Source organism: Rhagoletis pomonella, unplaced genomic scaffold (genome assembly GCF_013731165.1).
Source record: "Rhagoletis pomonella isolate Grant_MI unplaced genomic scaffold, Rhpom_1.0 Rhpom_scaffold_06240, whole genome shotgun sequence".
In the NCBI taxonomy this organism is placed as follows: domain Eukaryota; kingdom Metazoa; phylum Arthropoda; class Insecta; order Diptera; family Tephritidae; genus Rhagoletis; species Rhagoletis pomonella.
This window is the reverse complement of record NW_023464771.1, coordinates 1-10,072: the sequence shown is the minus strand read 5'-3', so window position 1 is coordinate 10,072 and position 10,072 is coordinate 1. Positions and strand designations below refer to the sequence as shown.

Sequence of the window (10,072 nt, the reverse complement as noted above, 5' to 3'; positions counted from 1 at the left end):
TTTTTTTTTTTTAATGATCAAAATTGCTTTAACAGTATTACTGAGCTGTGTACCACTATTTTTTATTTTTTTTTTATCATAAAATTTTTTTACCAGTGTTACTGACTATGACTGTGTACTATTTCTTTTAATGATAAAAAAATTTTTAACAGTGCTCCTGAGCTACACAATTTTTTTTCGTCCAAAATTTTTTTTTTAATGTTATTAGGCTTTGTGCCACATTTTTTTTTAATAACAATGTTATTTAAAAATTTAATTTGATGTCTTGGGATGTGATTCTCTCTTATTAATAACAATTGTTGACCCCAAAAGCTTGCTTCTATATGCTGATGTTCTCTACATTTACAGTCGCAATATTTTTTTTATTTTTTTGCTATACTCTATTACAGTTCATAGAAAGGGATTTACTGTGGGTGATTTTGTAAATATTGTATATAAATTTGTATAAAGTAGTTTTCTTGTATGTAGTATTATTAGTCATAGTCGTTTTTTCCAAGTAGATTTGTGTAGTTTTTTTGTATTTCGTGGATTTTGCTATTTCTTAGATTTTATTATTAGTCATAGTCGTTTTTTCCAAGTAGATTTGTGTAGTTTTTTCGTATTTCGTGGATTTTGCTATTTCTTAGATTTTCTTATATGCATGCACTTCGTATTTGTAGATAGTATGGGTGAAAATAGGCCTCCTGGGGAACCGAACACCCAAAAAAAAAAAATCGGTAACGCGCCTTTATTGCAACCTCAGTGGTGGTGTGGAAAAGCAATAAGTTAAAAAAAAATAAAGAATATCCATTTGAAATAAAAAATCCTTTTAAAGTATAAACCTTTATTTTATTAATAATCAATTATGGCAAGCGTTTCTAAGACATCATCATAACCATTCTACAAAACGGGATATTCAATAAATCTATGTATAAAGATATTAAACTATAATAATAATAATAATATATTAATCAATTTACTATTCTTTTGATATATATTAACAGTTGGAAATCATTTATCGTGGTTTACGAAAATTCAGTTTTCTTACAACTACAAAATTTGAGGACTTTTCCACTGCTTACATATAGATGATTTCAAAAGTTGCGAAATTTGCATAAAAATGTTAAACGAATTCAATGGTATTTTAATTAAAAGAAAGGTAATCGATTTATCTTTCTTTTGATATATATTAACAATTGGAAATCATTTATAGTGGTTCAAGAAAATGCAGTTTTCTTACAACTTTGCTAAATTTTAGAACCTTTCCACTGCTTACATATAGATGATTTCAAAAGTTGCGAAATTTGCATAAAAATGTCCAGCGATTTAAATGGTTTTATAATCAAAGGAAAGGTAATCCTTTTAGCTTTCTTTTGATATATATTAACAATTGGAAATCAGTTATAGTGGTGCAAGAAAATGCAGTTTTCTTAAAACTTTGCAAAATTTTAGGAATTTTACAATTCCTACATATGTATATGTTTTTTGCCTCGTTGTAATTCGCCATAAATCTGTGGTATACATTGTTACTAGCCGCTGATGGTGTTGATGGCATTGAATTTGGTGATGGCGTTGATGATGCTGGTGGTGAATGTCAAATATGTAAACAAACAAAAATAGCAATTAAAATTTATAAACATGAAAAATATCAATGTATACCTTTAGAATATGACTATGTCGGTGATGTTTCAAAGAATAAACTATTAACATGCTTTCATCATGAGCGAGAGTCTCATTTTTGCTGAGGGAGATATTTTAATTTGCCTCCAGTAGCGCTTCATTTATTTCACCGAGCCTTAAACATAGTATAATATTAATTTGGAAAGGGGAATGCTATAAAACAGGAATGCATAAACAGGTTATTATTGTCGTTGTTGTTGATGGAAAACCGACTGAGGCCGGGCTTCGTAATGCGGCTACTACTACAACAACCACAACTATTCACTGATAAAGGGCCTGCTCGAGGCACGCAATAAAAGCACAAAAACTGCAGCGCTGATGAAAATTTGCAAGACGGTTCCAACATCCTAATTGGTAAAACGTTGCTACAAATTCACAGCGAACGTGATGCTTTATTCACGCAACACTACAGTTGTAATTGCAACTCGAACAAGCCCAAACACTTCCAAAGCTCAGGAAACTGCTCCACCAATACAACTTATTGTCCAAAGAAGATTGGCTGGAGTTGACTATACAGAATGATAAGAGCACTTTACCAATGCACTAATATGTCGCTCTGGAAAGAAATATACATTAATTTATATGTTTTCTTAAAAATAAATGCAAATTTACCTAATTTTTCCACCGGCAGGCACGAATATGATATTCAAAACAGAAGCAATGACAACGAATTTTACACACATTGTTGTATTTTAGCGCAAAACGATAAGTTTCACAAATATTTTAAATTATTGCCTGGAACATACACATTTATCGTTATTATTGGAAATGGAAGACTTGGCACGCATTTTTAATTTCTTTTTTATTGAATTCAAATGAATAAAAATACATTTTTCTAAAATATTTCTCAGTTTACATTTTAAAGTTTTTTCTGAAACTTGAATGTAACTCTGTGCGGAGAATGAGAGAATTGAAAATCAGGTGATCTCAGCTGTTTTCAAATGTAAACAAACAAAATGGCGCTTTCCATACTTGTAAGCCTATACAATGCTATTGCTTAATGAAACAAACCTATTGTCAGCTGTTTTTCTAATTGCGATGTGCATAACATGCCACTGGAAATGATATTTTAATTTATTTTACAATCAAATGTGCTGTACAGTATCGATACGTTGCTTGAATCCAATGTCATTTACTAAATTTGCTATAACTTTTCTATTTTCAAATCGATTTGCAAAAAATTTGGATCTATATACTTTGAAATTAAATAAGCTTTAACATAGCATAAAAATAAGAACAAAAAGTTTGCAGCTTTTAGGTGTAATTCACAGTAGAATAACGATGCGACTTAAAATTGTGTCCGATTTCACTAATAAATTGGCAGATAACTCTTAAACTGATAATTTGATTGCAAAACATTGTATAGCAGGTTCGTAGGGATTTCAAAGACCTTTAATCTGGTGGAGATCTTTTTGTGGTGTGGTAATCACAACCGGATATTTTTGAAAAAAATTGAAAATGCTGTTTTCTCAATTGGAAAAAAACGATAAATTCTTAAAACCTATTCTACTTTTTTAATTTCTGACCTCATATTCAGATTGTGTGAGTTATTTTATATAGCAAATGACTATAAAATTCACGACTTTCAACTATTTTGTTAAAAAATTTTTTTCCCAGAATGCATATGGTTTTCTAAATTTTCAAATGCAACGCGCAACTACTTAGTGTTATTATATTCGAATAAAATTTTGCACAGCTTATTTTTAGACCAAAAGACATCTTTTTGAGCCCGGCAAACCAAATTTTATTTTTAACGAACGGTCTAATGTACATACATACACATTGATCACTTTGCCGCCATCCGTTGGGATTTACAACTTAATTATTCAATGGCCAAACAAAGTGGAGCGTTTTAATGATGTTTCTGCTTTTATATAGTTTTTTCGCTTAAATTTAATGCACTTTTGTTTTGCCCAGCCTATTCCAGACCAGCTTACAGTCCGCTTGTTCACCGCGAATCAGGTGAAATGATGCAATGTTGGTAAACAACATTAATCGCGTAACTCCTTGTTGCCCCTTTCTTGGGAGCGTTGTACTTTGCACAATTCGCTACAGGAACTAGGCAACATTAACCGCTGAATAAAAACGTATCAGGTTGCTGCCAGTAAATAGGTGCAATTGATATGTAGGAAGCAGAATGACAGAATTGCTTTAAAATTTTAGTTAAATGCAATAAGTGGTAATTATTTAAAAAATAACGATTTATTTTGAAGAAAGAAACGGGTGGGTTAGTATTTAGGAATTCTAGGATTTGAAAACTATAATATCGCTACCTAAAGGTGAAAAGGTGCCAAGTCCACTTTTTTTCAAAATTTAAATTTAGATTCAGAATGCCAGATAATGCGAAACTGCATTGAGTTTTCGTGTCGCCTGAACAATTTCAAAAAAATGGACTTGGCACCTTTTCACCTTTAGGTAACGATATGTTGTATGTACCTTCACCAAAAAAAGTTGCGGTTTTTCTGCCGGGATTACAAAATTTATTATATTTTAAGACTTTCACCAAAATATTTCGGAAAAATATTAACATTTAGTTTCTTAAAAGATTTTTTGGAAAAAATCTCCTCAGATGACAAAACGGTTTAAGCTTTAAAAATCTGCATAAAAATATTCAAACATTTTTTTAACGGAATCATAAAATAAGATTTTTGATGCTGTTTTTTTTAACTTTTTTCTAAGATTTGTTTAAGAAAAACTTGAAAACCTGGGCCAAAACTATACCGATATAGACTTGTGAGGTATCAGTGGAAAGGTATTTTCTCACCCTGTATATTTCTTTGCAAAAAAACGCATTCACGTCCTAATTTTTTCTTTATCAAATACCAACACACATGGAATGGGGCTCGTTTGTCTTACCTTTCTATTTCATTCATTAATTGAGCCTATTTGCAAAGAAATAAAAGGGGTGGGAAAATTCCTTCCCAATGATACCTCACAAGTCTAAATCGATGCAGTTTAGGCTGAGTTATTCAAGTTTTTTTTAACCAGTCTTTGAAAAAAGTTGAAAAGCCGATGGTGAGCCGATGAGAGGCTCAGCCTAAACTAAAAACTATTCTTGTTCCATTCGCAAGAAAATATAAGGAAAGCCTTGATTTGTTTTCCCCTGAAGGACAGTGCTTGAAAACGCTGACAAAGTGAAATGTCTTGGAAATACCCTTGATAAGTAAACTGCGGATTTTTATGAAAAATACGGAGCCTAGAAATATGTACCACATAACTATAAACAAATTGTATAAATTTCTATACATTTTGTTTATATTTAAGTGGTATATATTTTTACGCTCCGTTTTCTGCATAGAAATCAGCAGTCTATTGATAAGAGACTAAGTAGGAATTTCCTTCAAGACAAATCTCTTACCAAGGCACCAATGCAATTTGGGACTAAAGGACCCTCTATACCGTACAATTGTCCGCCTGAATGTCGCTTATGCCTGCGTTGTCTGTTGGCCAAAGCGCTGCTTAACCGCAGATTCAAAAGCACCAACAGAAAAATACTTTAGGTTAAATTCTAGGGTTGGAAAGATATTGGTTCCGATGTCATTGGGGTGGGCAAATGGATAGTTTCGCTTCGTTAGCAGATACATACATATGTATATGGGCTGAAAAGGGGCGAGAATCTATGAACCCGGTACTTGACTTTTCATTGCAATGGGGAGATGACCCAGTCTTTCAGGTGCAATTGCTAGCCTTCTCGACCTGTGCCAGATTATACATTGAAAAGGATTTGAAAGATGTGTAATGGAAGGGACCCCTACAGATCCCAAAAAGTCCTGCACTCATAAGAATGTATTTAGTAGGGCAATTCATCAAAACGCGTAAATGCCTCGTAACCATGTAAACCTCGTAAACTTACTAAATTTGGTATGGAATATCGAATTATTTACGAGGTTTACGCGGCTACGAGGCAAATGAATACCCATAGTGTGCATTTTTGCGGTTCTTTATTTACGTTTTCATAATTTTAACTTACAATTTTAAGAAACACATTTAAAAATAAAAATACCAAAAATTCTGTAAATAATATTTCCCTTTTTTGGGAAAAAAATTTAGGGAATTTTAGGAAACAAAATTTAAAAAAAAAAAACTGAATTGTTCTCAAAAGTCTTAGAAGCTTACAATTTTTTAGAAAAACGATTTCCTTAAAAAATATTTCGCGAAAATTAGAAAAAATTATCAGATTAAAAAAGTAAAACTTTTTTTGGGCAACAAAATTTTTCGTTCTTTTTTAAAGAAATAAAATCTATCTTGGAAAAGGTAAATTTGTATTGAGAAAAACTAGGAATTTCAAGTTTTCTTCGATTTAATGTGTATGTATGTACACAAAACATTTTTAATTTTTTCCTTTTTAAAGAAATAAGGATTTTAAGGATTTGAGAAAAAAATTAAGAATAAAATATAATAAACAATTTTATTAAGCTTCAGTTTACCATTTGTTAACTATTGTTGTTTTTATTAGGCCAATAAATAGCAAAAAACTAATAAAATGTACATGTATAAAAAAATTATGTATTTAACCCAAATGATACATGAAAAAAAAATTGTTGTTTAATGAATATTTTTTATGAGGAATAATTTTTGAGAATTATTTTCGTCCCTAAAATAGAAATTAACATTTCCATTTACTTAAGTCGAATCGGCTAACACTAGTGTTCCAGGATTAAAAAACTAAGGAATTTTTGGAAAAATAACAATTTATTCATTGTTTTTCCGGGATGCAACTGACCCGTTTTTTTCTCTAAAGACTGCAACTCCATCGCACTTTTTTTGCCTCAAAAATTTACTTCTCAACAAAACAAAAGATATATTTTAATTTATTTGCACAAATCTGAAAATAAAAAAAAAACTGTAGTTTGTACTAGGAGCAATTTAGAAAACTAAAATACTGTCTAAAAAAGTGTAATTTACAGGTAAAACTGTGAATACATTAACCATCTCAGCACTTCTTTGTTAATTGTTTGCTTTTGCTTCAAAATTTTCATTTAACGCTAGTCTGTGTATTCTTATATGTACATTAGGGCGGGTCGAAAATCTAATTTTTCTTAAATCCCTTGGTAATAGTGAAAATATATTGTATCATGAAGTCAACAACAAGCCTGCGAAATATTAGTCTTTCATTTTAATTGTAAGAGCCCGCGCATCGACCGCCAAGTGACCCACAGCACACTAATCGAATAAGACCAATTCTTGTTAAAAATGCTGGGTTTAGCCAAAAATTTTGATGCATATTATTAGATAATGAATCCTTTAACGCAAAAGATAAAGTCAAGTATCATTTCGCGCAGCCCTTTATCTTATCGTTAATCTCAAACTCATCTATTTTCAAGAAAATTTTAATTGTTCTTTTGATAATTGCACTGGCCTATAGTCAAAAGATGTAAAGAACAATATTAATATTGCTGGCGTGCATTTAGATCGCTAGTTCCAAATATTCTAATCCTTTTTTAATATTAGCTATAGTTTGCGATTTTTTGCAAATTTAGGAACAATTTCGGTAGCTCTAATAGAATAGCCATTATTTTCCATCATCGCGGAAAAATTTTGTTTATGCAAATAGTATGGAAACACTGAACAGGCACAACTTCTAGACACACTAATTGGTTTACTTATGTTTATGCATACAATATAAAAATTGCAAATATAAGAAAATGATAAAAAATTTTGTTCAAGATTTTTTTTATTTTAAATAATTTGTTTATAATCTGAACTATTTTAGTCATATTATTATCAAAAATCACTAACATTAAGTCTCACCTTCAATTTGTTAATTATTACGCACCGATCGAGTAACATTTACCAAAGTTATATCGAAAAACTTAAGTGGATTTCCAGTTTTTACCTAAAAAAAATTTCTCTTCAATTGTATAAATAACCTTTAAATAAAAGAACCGGATTACAGAAAACTGTGCAAGCGAGTGACTTTTTTCGTTCAAGCTGAATGCAAAGCAATATCGTCCAATTGGAGAGTCCGCAAAGGGATTTCCCAGGATATGTTAAAGACTATTGCATTTACTTACAGACACTTTTTCACATAATGGAATTAACTAAAATATTTATGTATATCTAAACACTTATTGCATGTCCCCTAATTTCATATAACGGCAAATTTAGAAACCGCGAAAAATGTGCTTCTGCGGCGACTAATGAAACCATTCCGCATCAGTTTTGAAGACTGCAAAAATGGACTTAAAATGGGCGTTTCTCTCCCTAATTGTAATGTATGTAAATAATTATATGTTTGAAACTACTATTAACTTGTCGAACGATTCCTAATCTTTGACAATACATTCATTTACCACGATCTTGAAAACTGACCAAATCGGCGTGACCAAGTACATGGTCATTTTAATATTATATAAACAATAAAAGGTTTGAAATAAATCTCGTCTCACTTTTTTGTATTTTTCACTTGGTTGCTGAAGTAATGAAGAATTGAAAATTCATAAGGGAAAATCATAGTTTTCTTATTTTTTATTTTAATATCTTAAAAACGTGTAGACTTATTGAAAAATGATAAATGAACGTGTGGTTCTAAATTTAATAGCCCTTAATTTGATATATCGTTATGTTTATAACAATAACGCATTCCATAGATATTACAAGCCAAAGTTTCATTTTCAAAATTCATACACTTTGATTCAATTGCGCGGGCTAAAGATAAGTTTTAAATTAATTTTTCGTGGCCAATAACAATTGGCTGAGACCTAAGACATCATAATATTACTATTACAATACGGTCAAATGACTTTTATTTTCCCCCATACAAAATCGACCCAGCCTAATTACATACATATTTTCAAATAATTTTCTTAATATTTATATTCCACATAATATGTGTGTATTTTATTATTTGTTTATTTTTTATTACAACAAATGCAATATCAACGTTAATTTCGTACTAAATAACTAAATTTTATTTCGTTGAGGTAATTTGTATCCGAAATGTACATACATATAAAAAATTTTGTATAAAAACGATATAATCCTTCAGACACTTTCCACCATTTTACCATGCAGTTCCATAAGACCATGTAGGAAAGAAAATTAAAAGGATTAGTTACAGAGTTTTTTATATCACAAATCTTATTAAATAAACAAACCAACAAAAATTAATGGCTTAATTTCTATTTGCGAAATTTTGTTCCTATACATCATTTTTAGTCCTGGAACACATATTATTTTGATTTAAATATATGCTTGTATCTTTTGACTAACCCTATCTATTAAAATCTGTTTCGACTGCTTGAAGCGCAAGATGTGAGCTCAATACAATAGGACAGTGTTTCCCAAATCTTTTCCAACTGGCGATTCACCTAGGTTGTTTTACTCCCCATCCCATAAAACGAAAATTTTTCAATTAGCTTACTATAACGCCTGATTTCTATTGATATTTCCTATCTAGAAAGATATGTAAGTCCAAAATCAGTTGAAAATTGAGGAAGTTGCAGAAGTAATATTAGTCAAACAAATTCATACAGATTGGATATGATTACACCATGCAACAAAAATCAAAAAAAATTCAAAACACGGAGATGTATTTAGATAGCAAATGCCCAGGGTGGTCTATGAAGGGATCTTTGGCGCCACTGTCTGAAAATTCAGCCTCCACAACGGAACGTTCGATAATAATTTGAGGCTGATCGCCTTCGCCGGGATCCGAAACATGGTATTATGCAGTACTACAGTACATCAGGCTGCGTGGCTGTCTCCAGATCGAAAAACGAGAAACCAAATCGATCATGTTTGTAGCTACGCTAAAATGTTTTTAAGGTGATAGAAAATATATATGCAATTATTTACGCAAGAATCCCTTAACATTACGACGCTTACGGCATCTTGTGAATACCCTAATATTTATTAAAAACAGGAAAAATACAAACTTTAAAACTGTTATCTCAATCATCATTTTCAGCATTTGTGGTTTTAAATTATGTGATGTGGTAATAGAATTTCAATACTTCACCTTCAGTATAAGTCATTAACTTCTTGATGTCCACAATTTTTTCATATGATGTACTTTGGAACGATTTTCCGTCATCCCTTGTCAAAATTGGTTTGGAGACAAACCGGGTTCGACGTTGTGCCATTTTCAGTGTCATGACGGAAAACACCAACAACGAAAATGAGAATTCTTTATAAGCCTTAATATTGGGTAGAGTTTTCATATCCCCTGAGCAACTTAAAGGTATGGGAGTGCAAACCATCATATCCCGGATTTGAGCTTTCACCCAGGAACTGCCTATAGTTTGACGCAAAAAAACGTTTCTTCCTTGGAACTTAAGCCTTATATTTTTCTGGGGTATAAATTCGATCATTTTTACTGAAATTCCGTTTTACACAGCTAAAAGCGGACTATTGTGTATCACGACTAATATTACATTTACATTGGACCAAAATGCGTGATTTGAAATCAGTC

The 10,072-nt window shown here is 31.1% G+C and overlaps 1 long non-coding RNA gene across 1 annotated transcript; it reads right to left on the bottom strand.

Annotated features, from left to right (window-relative positions):
• Window positions 1-207: 207 nt before the first annotated feature.
• LOC118755425 lies at window positions 208-2,298 on the bottom strand. The gene is made up of 4 exons (XR_004995006.1): window positions 2,272-2,298; window positions 2,196-2,215; window positions 1,639-1,774; window positions 208-1,560 (listed from the first exon to the last, which is right to left on the bottom strand). It is a non-coding gene; the product is annotated as an uncharacterized LOC118755425 (long non-coding RNA).
• Between the last annotated feature and the right edge of the window lie 7,774 nt (window positions 2,299-10,072).